At 41.0% G+C, this 24,108-nt stretch overlaps 1 protein-coding gene across 1 annotated transcript in view; it reads left to right on the forward strand.

Moving 5' to 3' along the window:
- kcnh2b (potassium voltage-gated channel, subfamily H (eag-related), member 2b) overlaps positions 1–24,108 on the forward strand; it is a 151,690-nt gene that overhangs the window by 82,615 nt on the left and 44,967 nt on the right. The window lies entirely within an intron of this gene.

Below are 24,108 nucleotides of genomic sequence, written 5' to 3' on the forward strand. Positions count from 1 at the left end.
GTTTCGGAGGAGCAGAACTGAGTGTAAATTTGATATGGATTTTACAATATCTGCTGGAATGTTGTAGATCTGTGGGATACGGGGCAGCTCAACTCAAACCCAGAGAGTCAAAATCTGTTCGACCAAACGTGTGTGGGTCTTGTTGGGCTTGTTTGTTAGATCTGAGCCGGGCTAAAGACTTCAAATGCTGCCCACTGGGATATGTACTGCCCACTGGGATGGACTCCAGGCTGCCAAAGTCCACTTTTTTTCGTTTTATCGTTGTTATTATTTCTGGGTGTTCTCTAAGTAATTTAAGAGTAGGATTGCACAGAAAGGAAAAAACAAAAACAAACAAAAAAAAAGAACAGGAAATTTCCCGCACCCAAACTGGATTTGTTATCAGCCTGCCTGAGTGCGGAATTACAGGATTAGATGTGTGTCCTCTGATGACATGACCTGGTTGTGCCTTATAAATGCCTGTCCACTGCCTCACACTTCAGATTAAATGCATTTTCTGGATATTCGCACACGCATGTGTAAATGTAGATAAATGCAGAATGTAGAATTGGATTGAAGTAGTTTCAGTGACTGGACGTCATCTCTCTGGTTTGGAATTTACTGTTGAATCAAATGTGCTGGACGGGCAGATTTGAATTATAGCAGCAGAGTTCTGTTCTATTCCAGGTAACCCAAATGAGAAGACTCTGGGAAGCTCTTGCGTATATGTCACAGTGGGTAGTGAGCCTAATGGGACCATAACCTTGTTGACTCAAGTTGACTTCAGCAGTGTTGCCCTTGACTCAGTCTTTCCTTTTTTTTTTTTTCCTTTGCCAAATTGCATTCATCTCACATTGCTGTACTGACGTCTAGTTAAGGATGGCCTCTTTTTTTTCCCACCAAACTCAAACTTAATCTGCTGAATCTTGTTATGGCACAAATGTTGTTAGATCTTATCTTTTAAACAAAGGGAAGAAATCTGAACTGCCATGTAGTCAAGGTTTTGTACTACAGTTATGGCGCTCTTTTGTGCTGTGTTTGTGAATGTTGCTCTCTGGAAGAAATTAAAGAGGATTTACAGTTCTAGATTAAATGCTGACAGATGACGCTTTGATGCAGGTCCTGTGTATTTGGGATGTCAGGTATAATTGAGTTTCCGGAGCTTAGATTAATGTAAGACAAGTCACCCTGTGTATTCTATGTAAAAAATCTCCTTTGAAAAAGTGAAGGAAAACTTGTGCATATGTTATGTGAGTGTGTGTGTGTGTGTGTGGGTGGGTGTGCGTGTGCGTGTGCGTGTGTATGTGTGTGCGTGTGTGCGTGTGTGTGTGTGTATGTGTGTGCCTGCGTGTTTGAATGTTGTGAATGAGAAATGCTCTGGTAGATTGTGTGTGTGTTTTACTTCTGTGAATGAGAGTTCTGCTGGTTGATTAGGGCATTCAGAAGAATATTTTGATATGCAAGAAATGTCAGAGGACGCGATTAGAAACATGTTTATTCATATGCGATTTGCGCTGAACTAAAGATCAACCAAATATCTGCAATAAGCTCCAAAGCTGAGGGTCCCAGTTTTCCACCAAGTCTAGGAGACTCTCATTATTACTGTGTGTACCGTGTGACATGTGGTGTGCGTTCAGCGTGTCCTAACCGACGATGAGATAGATTAATTACCCCCTTCTTCCTTCTCTCTCTGCCGCCTGCCCATATGATCACCTGACTGATTGTGGTCTCGCTGACAACGGCGTTTAATTGAGCCATCGCCACGGTTGGCGTCACAAATGGCTCGCTTTTGCGGATGAGTTGCTGTCAGTGCAGTGGGAGCTGTCATAATGATGAACACAGGGGAACATTAAACATGTTGCATACTGGACAGATCAGCAACCGCGCAGTTAGCTCACGTCCAACACACAAAACTAGCCTACCTCTCTGTGAAACACTGCTGATTTCTGTTCTTTTTGTCAAATTTTGCTTGCATTGATGATGAAATTATCTTAAGACACAGAAAGAGGTTGTTCTTTTCAGGGGGAGAGCCATTCTTTGCACTGTAAAGTCACTGTGCAAAGCAGACCTCACTTCAGCACCTTCACTAATACATCTGTTTAGATAATGAATGACACAGCTGAGGTGTTTCAGCTCAGGGTAGGAATTCTCCAGAAGGACAGTTTGATAATCCCTCGTACAGTAAACATCCGTATCAGAGTGTAAGTTAGTGGGGGAAATGATTTTATGCAACGTTTTCACTATGACACCGAGCAGTTCTTTGCTAAATGCTTGAATTTCTGTTAAAGCGTTTGTATGAAATGTTCTTTTTTTTTTTTTTTAAATGAAATCTTAATTAAGTTTTTGTTTTAATTGTGTTCGTGAATGTGTTTACATGTGATGGTGTGCCTGCATATTTAATAGACTGAGGGCCAAAATACTTCTTTGGCTAAGGCAAGGTTGTTAATCTCACATTGCCATAAAATGGATGTGAGTGGTAAACCAGTGTGGCTGTGTGTGTATGTGTGTAGATGAGTGTAGGAGTGTGTGAGTACATGCTTGTGTGTGTGTGTGTGTGTGTGTATGTGTGTGTGTGGGTGTGTGAGACAGGATGGGGTCACAAATTATAACCAGGACCAAGCATGCAGAGGGAGGAAACACCAGCTGTGCCTCTCATGCAATGAGAAGTATTTTTAGTACTACACACATAGCGCCTTCATCATAATACACACACACACACACACACACGTACACACACACATACACACGCACACACACACACACACACAGGTATACACACACACCCGTACACACATACGCACACACACACACGCACATACACACACGCACAGACGCATGCATGCACACGAGCGCACATGCTCACGCAAAGGTGTACAAACACACACACAAACACACACATGGGGACAGGTGGACAGTGATTAAATTGTCAGTATCGTCCTTTAACCTGCAGGTGGCAGCACTGCCTAACACAGTTACATGATGTACCAAACAGGCCATGAAGAGCAGTGATGAAGCTGTAGGCAGAGAGAGACAATATTAAACATTAATCATTTAATTTAAATATTTTATCAAATCAAATGGAAAATGTGCTGTCGTATGTCCTGTCATATGCTGTTTAAAACTGGATGAATGGCTGAATAAGAAGACTTGTTGTCTTTTGGTGCCTTGACGACTTTCTGTTAAGCATATCTATCATATTTCTATATCTGTATTGTGCTGCTATGGAAGAGTAGATGATGATGCTGATGTGGACCAACTATGCTTTTAGCCTCTGGCTTGGCTTCAATTCTTTTGGGGGCTCTTGTTATGGAAGAGATTAGAATCAAGATCAGGGGGACTGATCTGGGATCAGGTGATGTGAACTTGGAGGAACATTAAATCTGGCTGCCCATTGACTGGAAATGGAACTTGCCCTGAAGAAAACAGTAAGAGAATTCCTCATGGATGACAAACATGGGCTTTTATCTCCGAGCCTGCACAGTCAAAGCCGTAATTACCTGAAATCCCGAAGATCCTGTTTACATATTCCACTGGAGGCTCACTATGACAGTTTGGTCTCAATGCACAACACACACACACACACCCACTCTCTCTATCATTTAGACACACACACATGCACACAGAAGTATGTGTTTGGCGCACAGTCGCTCTTGTGAGTTTGCATCTCTTCGCCTCCCTGCAAAAACACAAGAACACAGGCGCTTTCCGTTTACCTCGACTTTTCCAGACTGACCTGCTTAAAATCCAATGGATAAATGGAACACGCAAAACAGTGGAAAAATGGTAGGCAATAATGTTTTTGAAAGATTGTAGAGAATTTCAGAAAGAAGCACGGAGGTGGTGAACTTGGACAACAGTCTCTCACAGTGGCTCATAGATTAGGGCTCAATAACAATGGAACTGTTGTTGATGTTGTTTGTTTTGGTCTTGATTATGTTAAATTCACACTCAAAATGTTTTTTAAAAATCTCAGTTATACACACTGCTTTGTTTAATTTCTGTTTAGACTGCTGTAATGTGGAGTAATTTCATTAAGCCTGGTTACCATAGTTACTCACTGAGACTTACATAGGTACTGGTGACAGGGGTACTTCAGTGGATGAAACCATGTCAGATGTAACAGAACACTCACTATTCCTGACCAGAAGGAAACATCCTGTAGACAAACAAACCAGCATTCCTCTTATAGATGCTGTCAAAGCATGCTTAGAATATGCACTTATATTTAACTTAGAACCCCATCTTATATAGTACTTAATAAAAAAGTTTTCAGCGATCGATTCCAAGGGGAAAATGAAAGCAGGTGAAGATAGGCTAAAATCAACAGCTGGTGGAATAAAATATGTTTTGATGCAGTGACCTGTTTTATGTTTTCAGTTTTTGTCATACGCTGAAAAAGGCAGGATCCACAACCACTGCGTTTTCATCACATTCGTAGCTTTTGCAATGTGGCAATGCAGTCATGCAAGCAAAACTGAAATTAGCATAGCTCAATCAAACTGTGTAGATACAACTTTAAAATTCTTTTTTTTTTTTTTGTGTGTAATCTTGTTTTTTATGAGATGAATCTTGCTTTTTTATTTGGTTTGGCAGCTGTTACTCTATAGCTAAAAACAGCGCTACATTGTGAAGCTACTTCTATGAGTGTGTGTGTGTGTGTGTGTGTGTGTGTGTGTGTGTATGTGTGTGTGTATGTGTGTGTGATCAATGGGAGACTCTCTCACGAAAGTCTCTCCTCTACTGCTCTGATCCTTGTCCTTATGGATACAATATAGAATTTCTGAATGAGTGAAATCACTGCAGCCTCATTAAAGTTCCATTTGTATTTAATGGAACCCACACCCATTAGATCAAATTAGACAAGAGAGCTGTTTTTTTCAAATTCAAATTACAGACAAACCAAAAGCAAAGAGATTGGCTGATAGAGGGTAAAAATTACACATCACACACTGAAGTTCTCCATTGAATCACATCACTTGTCCCATCACACACTGGAGTTCTCTACTGAATCACATCACTCGTCCCATCACACACTGGAGTTCTCCACTGAATCACACCACTCGTCCCTTCCCTCAGAATATACAAACCAGTCTGTTTACTCTCTCTCTCTCTGGAGGTCTGGATGAATTTTATGTCCAGTGTGTCTAACATTCATCTAAAATAAATTATTTCTTTTACTAATTCCTTTTACTTAAGAATCGTTGGAATCTATACAAATCATTATTCGTCTGTCTGTTCCAAACAGTATTTCAGTTTAAAGCAACATAGCTGTGTAATTAAGCTTTGGATTAAAGGCACCCATATAGAAATATAGGGCTTTTTAGCTATTAACTCTCACAACCATTACCTTGATCTTGAGAGATGAACTGATTTTTATAATAGACAAATTCATTGCAAAACATTGAGATAAAAAACATTTACCTGTTAAAGAAAATTCAAGAAGAGATTAGCAGAAGCCTCTTAAATAGGTTATGATTATGTAAACATTTAAATCAGTATACAGTTATCACCTCACATATTTACACATGTGGATGCTACGTGAATGACTGTGCAGTCTGAGCTGGCCTTATATCACAGTTGAAGCCTTCAGGGCTCACGAGAGTTTGTCACTCAAGTAAATTGTAGAAGGTGTTTGTCATGTGCATATAGCTAAACTAAACTGAAAGCAACTCCATAAAATGAAAGAGTCAGGAGGTGCTTTCACTTTGATAGCGTATAAAGACTGCTGTCTCTTTAAATGATCAAGTCTGTTCCGAATGGGAGAGGTATCCATTATGAATGAGCAGAGAATGACGCAGCTTTCTCCATGATATTTATTGCACTTCACTCCCTGACTCTTTCCTGAATTCATACATCTTACATTGCCTTAAAGATCTTTCCCTGTGCAAAAGAATCCTGTCAAAGATGTTCACTGATGTTACAGTGGCCTTAGATCCATTCTACCCTTTCATGAAAAACAATCAGCTACTCATACCTTATTCATTTGTTCAAAAAAAAAAATTACACTCATGTGATCTACGACCCTATATCCAATTTATAGATTAAAATGCAAGCAGTTAAAGACCAGCATTTCCTGTCTAAATTATGACTTTTTCAGTCAGGAAAGTCAGGACTTTTCCTTCTGTCAGGTAGGACCTTTTCTCTGTAAGTCAGGACTTTTCCTTCTGTCAGGTAGGACCTTTTCTCTGTAAGTCAGGACTTTTCCTTCTGTCAGGTAGGACCTTGTCTCTGTAAGTCAGGACTTCTCCTTCTGTCAGGTAGGACCTTGTCTCTGTTAGTTGTAACTATTTCTCTGTGAGTCAGAGCATACTGTACCTGGACGGAGTGTCTTTGTGTTGTGGGATAGTGTTGTTGCCTTTGTTTTACGCCATCTCAGTGTGGTGTTGTTTATGAAACGTTGATTGATATGGGCTGATGGAGTGGACAGCTGTTTGAAGCTCTGAGCGATGGATGTTTCTGAGGTCATGGAAAAGCACTCTCCCTAAAAAGTCCTTGAGAAGTTGATTTGAACTCAGATACCACACTGTTTGTCCTTGAGTAAGATAACATAGAAATACAAAGCTCTGACACTGATTGCTGAATGCTTCCATTGATAACTTGGGGAGGACATCACTTATTAACTTCAGTTTCATTAAATGAACGGCCACACAAATAAAGAAAAACATACAAGAGACTCACAGTGTAATTTCTTAGCACGAAGCTACCCCTTGACGATTAGATAAGTTCTCTCTCTCTCTGGCTTCAGACGGAAGAAAAGATGAAAAACCTTACAATGAAAGTGAATGGACTGCCTGTGATCTATTTTGATATAGCTGGAGAAGTTACTTGCTTTACATTCTGCAAGTCAGCTCCCCAAAAGTCAGAGATGATGACTTCCACAAGCGTGGTCTTCTGAGTTTTTGTTTTACATGTAGAAATCTGATTATTTTGAAGGAACAAACTACTGTAATCATAATGAGTAGCACACGATCACTAATGTGGTTGATCCTCACTAAAACCAGAACGATGGATTCTCTTGTGAGTGAATGTCATCACCTTTCTGCATCTTCAGAGATGCTTACTTTACAGATTTACATGAATAAATCAATAAATAAGAATTAGAATGTATTAGAATTAGAATGCATTGAAGTTAGATATACATTAAATATTTTTAAACATACACTCAGTAGCCTGTAGTTTGCTCTAGGAGTCACTGTTACATGCTTAGCGTCCATTAGACTGCTCTCATCAACACCTTTCCCAAGTAACTGGCTTGTTTTTCTGGTATGTTCACACTGCCTGCAGGTTTCCATTTATTGTGAAATGTATAAAAAAAAAAAAAAAAGAAAAGAGGCAAGGCAAGTGCCCATGTCTTTCCCAGCTAACGTAAACAGTGACGCGGTAGGCTTTCATACCACTTTTTTGGTGCAATGAAAGCCTGCTCATATAACCACAAAGGCAGGTCAACTATTTCCAGCTCTCATGACCGTTTCATTCTCTAAGGTTAAGGTTAACGTTTGGGTTACATTGTCCTTTGTTGTCGGATGTCTAGAATTAGTGTCCATGCAGACAATTAATTGAGCACAGTTAAAGAGAACCCTTAGTTACAATTTTGTCTGTGCATACCACCAAAGTCGAAATATTCATTTTGTATCAGCCCTAGCATATGTGAGGTCAGTTGTCTCTGTTATCTATTTGTTCTATAGTATTAAAAGACACAATCTGGGGAGGTAGCAGAAGAACCTTGTAATTGCCTGGAGCCAAAGGGCCTGCACAGTACAGGATTAGTATTTCATTCAACATTTCTGAGTCAGCGTGTAAGGGCCTCCTACTTAACACAGCCTGCCACCCTAAGTGTACGTTTTTACTCCTTTTTTCATCCCCTGCCTTTTTTCTCGTCTTTTCCTCTCTTCTGCGTTGGCACTAGCATTTGGCTTTGATTTACGTCGGAGCATAAGGAACTTTTTCATGGAACTGATTGTTTTTCAGCACCGCTGGCTGTGACCTCCTCTCCCCTTGCGTGGTTGACTGGTTGTATGAGCGTGCGTGCATACGTGTGTGAAACCTCACCTCTGACGCTCGCACTCTAAGGGGTGGAGGGTACGGGTGTGGGGGGGGGCGGAGGGTGGGGTTGGGGTCTCTGACGTTCCTCGCTGACGTGCAATCCTCACATGGAGCGAACGAGTGAGGGGGCAAAGGAACAAATGAACAAACAAATGAGAGCGAGAGAGAGAGAGAACATCGGCTTGTATCCAAACCCACCTTTGCCTGTCCGCCTGCCCCTCCTTGTTTGGCTGACCCATTTTGGCAAGCCCTGTACCATTAATCATAGCGGGCAGAGCAGAGAGGGGGTCACTTGTCTGCCCTCCCCCCTCTCCTCATCAGGAGGGTATAATTGAATCGGAGGTTGAAGAGGGCCCTGCTCTAAGCAGCATTGATTTGCTCTGTTATTCCAGAGCTGATGGATGATGGGGTTTTGTATGTTTTTGGCAGGGTTTTATTGACTGATGGGCAGAATTTGTCTGGGATGTCACTGATGGCAAGCAGTTGGAACACAATACCACTTACACTCACAGCAATACGCTATGTAACACACACACACACACACACACACACACACACACATACACACACACACACACACAATAATGCTGGAAACATGTATTTATATTTGCAGAAAAGCCTTCACAAATAGATATAATGTCAAATCTCTTAGTATTTAGTGTGTCCATCATCTGCCTGTGTCATAGCTTCCGTTCTCTTCAGGAGACTTGCTTTAAGTTTTTCAAAGAAATTGGCAGATATAGGTGCCTCCAAAGTTCAGTCTTAGAAGTGCTGAGGTCTTGGCTCCGGGGTGACCAGTCCACTGTTCTGAGGACAGCAGCAAGGTCTTTCTTTGATAAGTACGCCTTGATCTTGCTATGGAATCTTTTTTTTTTTTTTTTTTTGATCAAACATTGTTCAGGAGGTATTGCACAGTGTGTTAAGATTTGTCTATCTATCGACATTCATCGAAAACAAACCACCAACCCTACATGTTGTAATATTTTCCCAAACCTCCTCTGGTCCTCCACCATGTTTGACTGACAGGAGCAGATATGGCTATAGGAGTCTTTTGTTGCTTTGACAGCTAACAAAATGCCTTCTGTTACCTTGAAAAATCTCAGAATTCGATTTGTTGGTCCATAAAACCTTACTCTACATCTCAGGTGTCTGGTTTCTGCGCTCTAGTGCAAATGTTCTACTCTTTTATCTATATTCATTTCTCAGAAGGGCCATTTGGACAGCTACATATCCTCTCCAACCCTCTGTGCTTAGTCTTCTTCTCACAGTGGAAGGACCAACAGAAACATCTGTGGATCTGAAGCAAGAGTAGAGCTCTTTCTCTAAGATAAGAGATTTAAGTACTGTTTATCTGATGGTGATAGTTTCTAGGATATACCAGGTCTTGCACAGTTTTTAGATGTTCCGTTTTCTCCATGTCTTGCCAAAATTGTCTGAACTCTAGTTTTGGAAACTCCTGTCTTTGTTTGTTTGTTTTTTACTTTTTTTTTTTTTTGACTGCCACCTTCCTCCAAGTGAATTGTATTATATCTAATCTCATCACAAAAATCATCTTTAATCATTTCAGATGCATGTCACAAAGAATAGTGCAAGGCAGCTTAGGCGTGTTTGGTTAGTTGACTGTTCGAATGGTAGTGTTGTAATATAATGACAGTGACGCTTTCGGAGAAGAACACAGTTGTGACTGTATGGGGAGGACAAAGCCGTAACTTGTTTGTTTAATTGGAAGGATGGAAGACTTAAGGTGGTGTTAAGGTGCACTGAGGTGAAGACTGGACAAATTAAATGCTGGGAGACTTTAAATTCTGTTTAATACTTAAAAGGATTTTGCACAATTTTCTTTCTTAATATATGTTTTCTACATTATTTTCTGATGCTGAAAAATAAATAACTTGCACTGAATGACTAGCACATTACAGTGCTAGATTAAATGCTGACAGATGACGCTTTGATGCAGGTCCTGTGTATTTGGGATGTCAGGTATAATTGAGTTTCCGGAGCTTAGATTAATGTAAGACAAGTCACCCTGTGTATTCTATGTAAAAAATCTCCTTTGAAAAAGTGAAGGAAAACTTGTGCATATGTTGTGTGTGTGTGTGTGTGAATGTATTAAATGGTGTGTTGCTGTGGATGTAAGTGGCACTGTGTTCCATGTATATGTATTCCATATATGATGGTTTTGTCATATCCTCAGTGTTGCATTTGTGGCTGTTTTTGTGCCGCTTCTACTCACCTGTTTGTCAGTGCATAACTCCCTCCTCTCTATGGCTCAGATAATTGGGTGTTCTTATGACGTCCACCCATAATGCTTTATGCCAACACCCCCCCCCCCCCACCCCCCCCCCACCTAGAGAGATGGTTTACACTACATTAGGTCTTTTGGCAGCCAGCACCACAGCCAGGCCAATCCATCAAGGGCGTGAGGGAGGGGGCGTGAAGACTGGACAGGCTCATCTTGGGAGGCAGTGGAGTGAGCCGGGGGACAGGGTTGTGCTCCATCACTGACACCCAGACGCTGTATCAAAGACTGAGCTTACACACAAATGCAGTGTTAGTCCCCACCGTGTATGACTGTGGTTACACACAGATGCAGTGTTAGTCCCCGTCGTGTATGACTGTGGTTACATAGAGATGCAGTGTTAGTCCCTGCTGCGTACGACTGTGGTTACACACAGATGCAGTGTTAGTCCCCGCTGCGTACGACTGTGGTTACACACAGATGCAGTGTTAGTCCCCGCTGCGTACGACTGTGGTTACACACAGATGCAGTGTTAGTCCCCACCGTGTATGACTGTGGTTACACACAGATGCAGTGTTAGTCCCCGCTGCGTACGACTGTGGTTACACACAGATGCAGTGTTAGTCCCCACCGTGTATGACTGTGGTTACACACAGATGCAGTGTTAGTCCCCGTCGTGTATGACTGTGGTTACATAGAGATGCAGTGTTAGTCCCTGCTGCGTACGACTGTGGTTACACACAGATGCAGTGTTAGTCCCCACCGTGTATGACTGTGGTTACACACAGATGCAGTGTTAGTCCCCATCATGTATGACTGTGGTTACACACAGATGCAGTGTTAGTCCCCACCGTGTATGACTGTGGTTACACACAGATGCAGTGTTAGTCCCCGCTGCGTACGACTGTGTTTACACACAGATGCAGTGTTAGTCCACGCTGTGTACAACTGTGGTTACACACAGATGCAGTGTTAGTCCCCGCTGCGTACGACTGTGGTTACACAGCGATACTGCTGTCACTTCCATTGGGAGAAAAATAACAACCCCAGACCTAAACCCAACACTAACCATAACCAAACACACCATAACGCTTTAAGTGTTAAGAAAAAAAACCCCACCAAAATGATAGTTTTCACTAGAGGAGTTTTTGACCCCATTTGACCAGGTACTCCAGTAGAATAGTCTGCTTTCAGTTAAATGTCCTCCTGAGTTAGCAAAAAAAAGTGCGCGTGCGCACCCGTGCGCGCACACACACACACACACACACACAGAACTTACACATAGCTATGGTACAACACACAAGTACATTAATATTAGCGGCACACAGACAGGGAAAGATATTTCATGCACTAATGCCCTTAAATGATTAGACATTCAAACCTAGACAGACACTAAATCAGATGGGAATGCCATATCCTGCCCAGTACAGTAAAATATACTGTTATTTGCTTTCATATTTCTTCATTTTCAATCTGACATGCCACACTCTGAAAAGGGAAGAGGTGTTCAGCTGTGTTTTATAACTCAGTCACTCTCCACATCAGTAAAAACACCTCAGCTTAGCACACACAGTTTGTCCTAGTATAACACAGTCAGGTATGTTATGTATATTAGTCCTGGATTAGACACCTCACACACACACACTCACAGACATATACAGACATACAGACACACACACACACAGACATACACAGACATACAGACACACACACGCACGCACACACACACACACACACACACACACACACACACACACACACACACACACACACACACACAGACTGTCAGTTCAGTGCCTCTGGTGTATTTAATGTCTCAGGGGAAGTGTCTGTCGATGAAAGTAGCGGTGCTGCCATTTAAACAGGCTGTCAGTACCCCAACCCCTCTGACGATCTGTCCACCAGCATAAATATCACAGCAAATACCAAGGGAACCTCCGCTCCCCAGTAGCAGCACACAGCGGCAGAGAACACCACACGACATCCTCTCAGCCACCCTCAAACACACACAGCAGCACTGGGACATTTTCAAACGGATCTGAGGTGACGATGTCTTACAAATGTACATATTCATTACCGTATGTCGAATTGTCCCAAAAAACCCCCAAAAGTTTTGTTTTATTTTTTTTTCCCCAGGAAAAAATTGACTCTTTGAAAAGATTAATTTGTATCATAACTGTGTGATAGAAGAACCAGGAGTCAAACAGGCAGAAATTGATTTCAGTTCATTGGATGTATCATCTTTGACTATACACTACACCTCCCCCACCCCACCCCCACCCCCCAAAAGGTCAGCTTGACACAACTGATTCCCGGTTTTAAAATGTTGTGATGTTCTTGCCATAGTTCTGTTTGTAAACTGCCTTTAGTTCAACCCATGTGCCTGCCTGGACTAGCAGCCTTACCACAGCTATCTGCTTACACATGATCCAGAGAAAAAAAAAAAAAAAAAACATTGAGAAAAAGCACATGCATACCTGTTCAGTTTGCCTAAGTGTTCCTGATTCCAGCAGCGCAGTGTCTTCCAGTCTCTATCAGTGCAGATCATGTGACAATGTGTCTGACGCAAGTATGGCTTTAAAGCAACTCTTCAGAGACTCATGGAAACCAATTATAAGTCTTTGTATTACCAAAGTGCAAAATACGATTGTTATTTTAAATCTGGGTCTTTCCTTTTTTCTTTCTTTCTTTCTTTTTTTTTCTGTTTGCTGAAACTGTCTGTCAGATTTCCATGTGAAGACTAACTTATTTTCTCTCGGCCCGGATCCGTCTGGTCTAGACGTTTGCTAATCTTCTGGACAATGTTCCTGTCTCTCTGCTCTAATGGTTTGATGTCTGCAGTGCTCAGGGTTCCGTGCCGGTTCTGATACATGGATTTTATTCCTTTCCCATGTCTTGTAAAGAGTTCAGCTTGATCATTTTGATTCACAGTCTTCCATTCTTTACGCGCTGTATCTGTCCAAAGCTGAGACAGCTGAGCTGTGTGTTATGTTTCGGAGTCTGACATTTTATGATGTTTTATTTGTTTGAGTTAGAAGTTCTTCAAATCTTCAATAGTCTTTGCAAAAGGAGGAGACTCCAAATAAGGCAGAGAAAAGTAGTAAGGGAGCAAAGAAATGTTTTTACATTGTAGCGAATTATTTGAAAATGACTTTTTACGATATCAGCGTTCATTAGAACGTTTTGTCTTTGGCCAGACAGCGGCCCGAAGATGAAGATCGGCAGCCAAAACAACAGATCCTAACCAATAAACATTCTTGACATAGAAGGAGGTCTGTTTTTCCGTTCTTAGATAAGGTTTATCTCCTGCTCCTCAGCGTGACTAATGAGCCAAAGTTTAAACAGCACGGACGAACTGCGGGGGAAACCAGTCAGTGACAGTTTTGTGGTCCCATGGCCAGCAATGGGGGAAGAGACTGGACAGTGGGATCTGTCAGCGGCTGTCATCCTGTTTAGCAGCTTGTGGTCAGGCCATCTGCCTGTTTGAGACTCTAAGAAGGAGAAGGTGCTGACGTGTTGACTGTTCACTTCATGTGTAATTCATCTCCACTCAGTGGCCAGATACACAACTTCCCTGTCTGTCAAGCCACATGTTCTCAATGTCACCTGAACATACCAACGCCAGAGCGTGAGCAAGAGAGTCTGTCAGTGAAGCTGCCTGAGCATGCGCACAAAAAGACACACACACACTCACACACACATACACACACACACACACACACACACACACACACACAAACACACACAAATGCACACACACTCACACATGCATGCACACATTATACGAAAACAAACACACAGGCACACACAGACACACACTCACACACACACACACACACACACACACACACACACACACACACACACACACACACACACAAGCACACACTTAATGGCTCACTTTCAAAGGACATCTGCCATGTGCCTGAAGTGCAACTCCAGTGTTCATACTGTTCCAACATGAACTGTAGCAAGACAGACACACACGCGCACACACACACACACACACACACACACATACACACAGACATGGGTCAGAGAAGAGCACATGTCTGCAGACCAGGGGATGTATCTGACTGACAGCAGCACCCGTTTGTTCGCTGAGCTTCTCCCCTCACCAGATGGGTTAGGGGAAACAGTCTCCAAGCGTGCATGTGTGACTCATTAAAGCTCCTTCCTAATCAGCACTTTTTTTATGTGTCATTAATTTCATATATGTGGCTCTTCACAGCACACTAAGCCTCACCATGCACAGGATATGTAGCGCAAAATGACTAATGTGTTTTAAATGTCTGCCAAGTTAGCATAATCCAGCGCAATTGCATTTTCTTCCAAGGCGTCTGGTTGTTATAGTGTACCTATATATGTGCCCGTGTGCGTCTGTACAGTCCTTAACTCATGGGACATTTGTTTCCTTTATGCACGAACAGCATTTGGAGAAGAAAGAATAAATCATGCTACTTAAATGACCTCCATTCCACACAGTTTCTCATAATGCCTGAGAGAACACTTCAGCCCGAAGCACAGAAACAACAGAAATATTGTTGGAGTGCTGTGTGCCCAAACTGCTTAGGAAACAATACAACATAAGAGATGCTTGTAGTAGATTTCCATCTACAGCTGTCTGTTTCAAGACTGTGTTACTGGAAACCTATGGTCTAACATCACCTCCATGTTTGTGAATACATTGCTGTTGATTTTTTCAAAGAATTGAAATAATGAGTAAGTATCTGCACAATAATATAAATACATTGAGCCTGTGCTTCAGTGGGCTGAGCATGTAGAATTGGAGTAGTATATAATAGAATAAAATCATAATAACAAATACAAATGTACAGCATGATTGTTAACCTGTGTTCTAAGCAGCTGAGAATTCTAGAATCCGGGTGGTCCCAGATCTTGACTCTGTGAGATCACTTTTTGATCATCTGCAAAGGGATTTCATGCTGTGAACAGTCTTGTTTTAACCCAGCACTGGCATGGAGAATGTTTTTTTTTTCCCTTTAACAATAATACTCCTTCATGTGCATATGTTATAAAATATATCACTTTATTCAGCACTGTAAAAGTCAGTTTGCACTCAAGCAAAGAGCTTTATATGCAAAAATTTGATAGATTATTAGGATATTTAATTGTTCATGACTACAAATACATCTAGTGCCTTTGTCAGCTCAGACAGTCATTCTTCAATAAAGGACATTTTCTTTCAAAACCTGGCTCAGTTACTCAAAGCTTAGAGCAGGTGAATTGATATTGTTGTGCCATTAATGAACAAAAGCTTGTGATATGAGGACAGAAGAGAGGAACACTGTGCTAGGGTGACATTCTGTTCTGGTGTTTATTTTTTACCATTGTCAACTCTGTCCAATAACCCTCAGTATCATTTTGTACCACACCTCAGTATCATTCTGATGTCTGAACGAGGTGATGTTGCTAGATTTAATCTAAGACAAATGATGTTTGCTCAGCCTTTGGCAGCTTGACCCTGTTCTTGACCAGGCATGGCAATTCTTAAATCATTGTTTGTACCTTTTTGTCTGGATGACCCCTATTAGCAGCACAGACCTTTAAAAAAATTAAACAAACAAACAACAACAAAAAAAAAGCCCATTGCATTATTTAAGAAGCTCGCCCATAGCACTCAGCCTTGGAACAGGCTTGCCAACCAATCAGAGGGGCTAATGTCGACGCTGCCGTCATGCAAACGCTTTATTAAAGCTGTCAGTTGTGTTACTTTGCTGTCTTACTAATTCCGATCCATCGAGTACAAGTTTTTTTACCACAGGGGATATTAATCATGTTGTTATTTGTGCATTAGTTAACATGTCTGTCCTACAGTGCTACAGTGTGGTCCCTGACAAAGAAGAAACACTTTGATATTCGCCTAAATAAAAACATTTGACAGTAACTATATATATATATATATATATATATATATATATATATATATATATATATATATATATGTGTATATATATATATATATATGTGTGTGTGTGTGTGTGTGTGTGTGTGTGTGTATATATATATATATATATATATAATTGTTCTTTCTTTTTTTTCTTTCTTTTTTTCTTTTTGTGTTTGGAACAGCCCTTTGCAAAGTTGAATTCATCAAACCTTTTTGGCCACTTAATTTTGACCAATCATTCTCTGAGAGCAGGCTTCTCCAAACATGAACAGAAGCCGCCTGTCTGCACATCTGTTTTAATGTCTTTGCTTTTGTTCATTCAACAGCCTGTTTACGCAGAAAGTAAACCCTTAGCCTTAACGGGGTGGTAATAGAGTGGAGCTATATGGGGAGGCTATGTGCTAGGACACTGCGTTGTTTCACAGAGCTGTGGAAGATTAATACCTGATTACCTCTCATTTGCCCAAGCACATCAATATTCAGCTCATCCTATTATCAGACCCCACAGACCAAGAAAGAGCCCCGTGTTCCTGATGTCGTTAGCCAACCAAACGCCACAATTACAGATTAACAGTAAGAGTCAAACGCTCAGTATTTGCGAGGGCCGGCACTAATTATATCTCAAGTGACCCAGTGCAGTACAGTCAACCAAGGCAAAGGACACCCACTGGCACGGTGCCAGGCACAAAAAAGTTTGCCTTCTATTGTGTTCGTCTATAGGGTTCACAAATGTGCCTCCAGCCTCTGAGTGTGAATCCAGCACTGCCTCATTTTAGCGTTGCAAAAAATATATATATATATATATTTTCAATATACAGGGATGTTCTGAGCATCCGAGTGAACAACAGGATTGCTAGAGAGATTATTTTACTGGAACCACGAACTGGTGAGGATTTATTTGTGGTGTGCTCTTTGGAGAATGTGTTGATGTGATTCAGCAATATCATAGAACATAATTCTATTACATGCTGATTACAATCATTTTTTTGCAACAATATTTGTTAAAAAACAATACAACTTGAACAGCAAGATCAATGACCAACCAACAGGCCCAAACGCACTTACAAAAATATTTGTACATACATCGAAAGAAGTACTCTCACCATCTCAGGTACATACTACAAACACGCAGATGCTGATACACACATTCACCTGTGCGCACACGTTCCCTTACCCTTACACACACAGGCACGCACTATCAAACACACACACCTACACTCTCCGCCTCTGCACAGGTTGTTTTTCAGCCATCGTCTCTAGAGACTGTTGTCCCAAACAAAAGGGGTCTAATTTTGGAAATGTGATGTATGTGAGCGGTGCTCATTAATTAAGGAAGCTTGCATGAGCTGACACGTGATCCATCGCCCATGCCGCCACTGACTCGATTACCTCGCCCGTCCTCGGGGAAGAGGCACACCGCTAATGAGGCAATGGTGAGTCATCAGAACCTAGCCGGGGGAACGAACAATAGCAAGGTTGTCACACCTTCATGGCCATCCAGCTGTACAACAGGCTTCAGCCACTTTAAACCGAAAGATCTAGCGTGTCTTTCCATCTTCCACCCATCAGCCCTGACCTTTTCCGTAGGTTACGTACGAGTGAAGAACGTGATGTTCCGTTTGCACTTATCCTTCAACCTCCCGCAGGAGATGGAAGCCATTTGTCTCAAAGGGCCATCTTATCCTGGATCCTCATTTTCCTCCCTGGCTCTGGAGGGAGGAGGAGGAGGAGCTGGGATAAAGAACGACAGACTTCTCCTTTATCTCACCTTGAGGCACTGCTGCATCAGTGCTCTGAGGCTTTTTAAGCTCTTCATCAAACGTGTTCCTTTGTGCTCCTGTTCACACTCTGACGTTTTTCTAGATTGATTTGAGCAGCGGAGGTTTAAAAAGTCTGAGCTCCAGGGCAGTTAGTCTTCTCAGGAACTGTTGACGGCTCCGTGGAATATAACGTCTGTGACAGATGCGGAGCGATTTTAAGTGACAACGCGAAACTTTCATAACTTCAGCTCAGATTCAGATCCATTCAGCAGCAAGGTCCATTGTGACACCAGCAACCAGACTGAGCCAAGTACTTTAGTTCATTCAGTTTTGGTAAAAAAAAAACAAAAAAAAAACCTTCGGAAAACTATAGATTTCACTTGCGTGCCTCACTACCAGATACCTTACAGTATGGTGCCAACGGTATAGTTTCCTATATTTTCCTTTTGGCTTTGTCAATACTTCACTGATCATGCTTGGTTTCTTATCATATTTCTTTATTATTTCCTTCATTCAATCCCCTGAAGAAAGATGTGAAGAATTAACATTTGCTCAAGGGAAACCTCATCAATCAGTGTCTCCACTAACCTCAGTGGCAGAACTCAGTGACCTTCCCACAATGCCTCATTAATTCACTCTGGCACCTCTAGCCATGCCTGAAAACATGCTTACATACATGTCGGGAGCACCTGGAAACCAAAGTTGAGGATACGTCGTTGAAGGTTGCGTGGTTGTGAAACAGGGATGCGTGGCATAAGATGCATGAGTGCAGTCTTTAGCGAAGAGAGCGACTTGCCGAAGAGCTGCCTACCTCAGCATTCCCCTATCATAAAGTGGGCCAATGCACAGAGCCTCCAAGTGAGAAGTAATGGTGCAATTTGTTATCTGCGTAGAACGCTGAGGAAATAGAAGCGACTGCGCTCTATGGGCTTTGGTACCCTGGGTTTTTTTTGGGCAAACCACAGTCATGTTTGAGTTCTTTGCACCCATCGGACCAGGAATAGTTCAGGCAGTTTTAAGCCTGGTGGTGATCAATATGTGACCAAGCAGTGGAAGATTTGAAAAATGTAATAAAACTGACTTCCTTCAAACTTAATCTCGACCCCATAACAGGAATGAAGCAAGACAAGAGTCATCTGAGGACATGGTGTCATTTTAATTAATAAAGAAAGGGGCCATAAAAGAAATTGTGTCATAAAAGCTTAATTGGATACAGAAGCTAGTCTATGGCTAATAGCAATATAGCATTCATTCTAATCCATGAATCCTGGTGCCGTTCTCCTGTCTTATTTGAATCGTGAAATGCCCTTGCATCTCTGTGGGAATTCGATTATCTGTATCTTGATGATTAAGCACTCAGTGAAATGAGTATTTACTAGAATTAGTGCTTTATAAATGTGGTTTGCTGTGGAGCCATCACCATCCGTAGTTGGAAATTTTCTTTAGAGGTGATAAGGCAAATGAACTATTGCCTTTTTTTTGTTGTCTTTGTAATAACATGTGGCTGAGAGGTAATTTTGTAGTTTGTTATCCTCATTCCTTTAGTATGTTGTGAGCCAATACTGGATGTAAGCATTCTGACCTTGTCCTAGGTGTTCTGCCGAACACAAGTGAGATAAGGGAACACCAGGACAAATACAGTACCTCTCTCTGTGTGTCACCATTCCTTTTCAGAAGTGCAGAATAATTTACTTTGTTTAATTCATTCATCGGACACACAATTTATGATTGGGTTCATTCTTTAGATATCAGTGAATGGAGGTGCCTTGATTATACTGATTTTATCAACAGATGCTGTCCTTGCCTACTTAAACCACCAGCCTATGTTGTTCGTGCCAGGTTAAAGAAAAAGAGAGAGCAATGAGAACACAACTGAAAAAAAAGATTAAAACTAGGTCTAGTCTGAAGTGCACAGGTAAATTTAAATATAATGGTTATTATATGGCTCCAAGAGCAGTGGAAACGTACTGGCAGTCACAGCTGTGAAAAAATACTGATGTTTGGAAGTAATATCTGGACTCTGAGATTGAGAATCAAGGACATACTGTGAGCACAAAGATGGCAGAGTGCCCCTGAAGCACAAAAAAACCCCAAAACAAACCAAAAAAAACCCCACCAGAGAGTCAACAGTCAGCACCACCATTCAATGCAAGTGTATGTCAATATATGTTTAGTGTAATTGACGTTGACCATAAAAAAGCAAATAAACAAACAAACAAAAAAATCCATCAATGGTGGATTGACCAAACACCTAAAAATAGCACAAAAAGCCCTCAAACACGGCAGTGATGAGAAAGGCAATATAAGATTCAGATTGTTATTAATTAGACCAGAATGAACATATCATCCTTCAAATGTAACAAGGCTTTCTTAACAGTTTACATCAATGGTTGTAATTAATTTGGAAGGAACATTTCCATTCAAGTGTAAACGGATGCACTTAAGACAGATGTGTCCAGACCCAAAGAAGCTAGATTCTGCTCAATGGTGTGGAAGTTTAGCATCTGAAAAAAAACTACAAAACTGATTCCATCACTTCACAGACCAACAAACCAAAATAAAGTAGTACCAATACCATAAGGTACAATTTTTTAAGTTTACAAAGTACCAAATGGACAAATTCTTTTGAAACGTTGCCAAAAATGTGTTGCAAATTCTTGATTTTGGTCTCTGTCAGTATGCAGCTGTGTTTCTTGACCTTTTTTGTGTTCTTGACCACAGCTGCTATGAAAAACAAGTCTGATTATGGTTGAACCGTAATTTGCTGTAATTAGGGAGGAGCAGATTGAAGATGGGGTCTATTTATTGGTTGCTGCAAGATTTTTTTTCCCATCACCCCTTTCTTTTGCCCCCCTGTGACTAATGGGCCACCAGTGTGATAAAAATGACTTGAACTGTGCCATGAGACAGAAAAATAATATGTATTTAATAATTCATTCATGTCTAGGTAGGCTGTAGGGCCGTCTGCCTCCAGTGAGTCAAAAAACTCAGTTATAAGGTTTCGAAGAGTGGAAAAGTTTCCAAAACTATTATTCCCTTTGTGAATGATTTAAAGACACTGCAAAGACCAAGGGCTCATGTTATAGTTCCTGCGTCCAGCAAACCAAAAAATCCTCTGGTTCAGTGAAGGTCAAGGCCTGTCCCAGCACTGTTTTAATTGCCTTAGCAGATAAATGAAGATGCCCAACAAACCTGGCCCAGGGCCGTCTGATGCAGCTCTGGGGCATCTACAGTGTATTTTCTGAGAAACAGTGAGGTCAGGAAGTGTCCATATCAAATCCTGTTGTCCTCTGTAGGTTTGGTTATTCATAACAACAGTTATTCAACAGTTGGCACAGCAGTAATGTGTGTAAGTTTTATTATCTGGGATGGGATGACTGCCACGTGAAAACTATTTCATATGTTATTCTTAAAAAAATACTCATGAATGTTTCTCTTCTGTAGCATTTTGCATCCACTTCTGTACACATTACAAATTATTCCTTAATTACTTCTTTTATTCATGCTTATAGAGACTTCTATAGCTTTGTATCACTGTTTGATTAATGGACGTTGGTAAATAATTCAGATGTTTGATTTTTCATGCCCAAAAAGACCATCCATGTCTAAAAAACAGTTGTTTCATCTGACAATCAATCTTCAAGAAGAGTCACTTTGTTCTTAGCATTTGAAATGTTTGACTGTTTGAATATTTATGGGTGGCTGTTTGAGCTTTTTAACATTTATTGATGAATCTAATTCTCTCTTATTCTCTTTAACTGAAGAAAATGAAAGGACGGAGTATTCAGTGCAGTCTTAGTGATTACACATGATTTTATGTTAAATACAGACAGATTTTCAATCCAAAGAGCTCTGTCTGTCACCCTAATGTGTCCAAAAGAGACAAAAGGGCATCGACCCTAAAGCCACACACTGAGGACACGTTAGACTTTGTCCTAACCTATTAATAGCACACCTGACTAGTCTGCTAGTCAACGTTCCCCATGGTTAGTTAGGTAAGGAGGCTCTGTGGTGTTCAGTGAGTAGGACGCTGGCTTAGACCCAAGCTAAAGTCAAAATGTGAACGACAATGCGACAAGTCAATCATTCAGTGGAAAATGGGCTGTTCAGAGGTCCTGTATTGTTGTACAGCACTGTCCGTGGTGTAAAGATTCAACTTGTTTTGGTACAGCCTGTCAAAAAAAAAAAAATCATCATTCAACCAAAGAATTCTGGTGCAGCAAACAAAAGCAACCTCCAATTTCCATTTCCAGAGAAATATCTGTTTGTGGATTAATATAATTAAATGGATGAGAAAGACAAAAAGTAAACATGTAATGAAAGGCTTCAAAATGTTATGGTTTGTTGCTATCTTTTCCTGAACTTGCAGACGTTCATCATGTCATTTTTTTACCTTTTATAGTATGATATCCAAGCAGTGTGGTGCCGGAACATTCTGGGCTATCTTTCCCTCCCTTATTATAGCCATTTTAGAGGAAATAATATCAACTTTGAAATGAATTTCTCTTTGATCAATGTGGGCTCCTCACCTCAAAAAAAAAAGAAGGCTGTGTCATAAACAACCAGGCCACTGAGTAAACATGTTTAATGCGAAATTGACACAGACTCAGCGCATGCCTGCCTCCTGGTCTCATAGCTTTAACTAAACACAAAATGATTCATTTTGATCTTTTTTAAACTTGGAAGTGCAGTAGCATCTTTGCAGATTAAAAATAATAATAGTAATAATTATTCATGGTTTCAACATTGTTAATGAAGTTAGGGTATGATCTGATGTCATCGTTTAAAGAGCCGTGTAAGGCTTGGGCATGTATTGTGGCATAAAATGGCCATTCTGATGTGGGTCGAGGTCAGCTGTTTTCCCCTGCAGATTTAGCAGGAGGTCACAAAGGGCCACTGAAATATAACAACTCTGTTTTGACACAAACCATGCAAAACTTCGGAACTTTCCAGTCTCAACACAACTTTTAGCTTTATAAACAACGTCCTTTCAAGTAACGTCCTTTCAAAAAAAAAAAGAAAAGAAAAAAAAGGGGGGAAAATTGACCTTAAAATAGGCCTTTGAATCAATCAAGAGCTTTTAAGGTGTGTTTCTGAAATCAATAGCCTTTACCACTGAGGTAATGAAGCATTCAGATGTAATAACCTTGGCCTGGATCATAACATCCACTGAAACCTCTCCCTTCATCACCGGTTGGCAGAAGGGTCAATGTGAGCCTGCCTATTGGCCCGGTCAGTCAGTCACCCAACCTGCCCTTGGCCGGAGGGGCTCTGAGCGGCCCGTTTATGGATGAGTCAGGCTGACTGAATGAACTGAATAAACAAAGAGTGATGGGCGCTCGCTTCAGTGATGAGCCAAACAGCGCACAGGCTAAAATATGCAATTATCCAACCAGGTCAGGGGAGAGACAGAATTCATAAAAGAGGAAGAATTTTAAAAAGTAGCTGAATTTTCACAGTGGGGGGCATTTACATTGCTAAAAGACAGCATTTGGCAGACAAATTGGTGATACTAAACTATGGAAGTCTCTGTAAGCATGAATAAAAAAGTCTCTAAGGAATATTTTGTGATGTTTACAGGTGTACATGGACAGGAAAATGCTACAGCAGAGAAACAATCATAAAATGCTCAAAAAGGAGAGGCCATGTTTGTGCATGTGTGTGTGTGTGTGTGCGCGTGCGTGTATCTTGTTTTTCATGACCTCTCATTGTGAGTACATTAATACTATAACAGTTTATTATTCTGATTCTGTGACTATTAACAGCAATCTTATCCTTTCACATCCTTAAAAATTAATTAATTAAATAAATAAATAAATACCATTTTGGTTTGGTGTGTCAAGCTGTGGACTTTGTGTCAGGTTTACAGTGAAACGGGACAGAATTGCGAGAGAGCCAACATAAATTATAAGCTATGATGAGCTCCCTCAGACTTGTGTATGTTGAAAGCTGGGGCAATGGGTTTTAATTAGAGATGATTTACATGATGTCCCTAGTCACATCATTACTGTAATGAGCATCTCTGAGCAATGCCTCTGCCCTCTTCACACTCTTCACTCTCTTTCTCTCTCTCGTTCTTTCGTTCTCTCTCTCTCTCTCTCTCTCTCCTCTTAATGGTGGGTTCTCTACCTTATCACCAGCTTTGACATTTACTGAGTAAATAAGAATATTCATGA

Source organism: Chanos chanos, chromosome 3, assembly GCF_902362185.1.
Source record: "Chanos chanos chromosome 3, fChaCha1.1, whole genome shotgun sequence".
Classification (NCBI taxonomy): domain Eukaryota; kingdom Metazoa; phylum Chordata; class Actinopteri; order Gonorynchiformes; family Chanidae; genus Chanos; species Chanos chanos.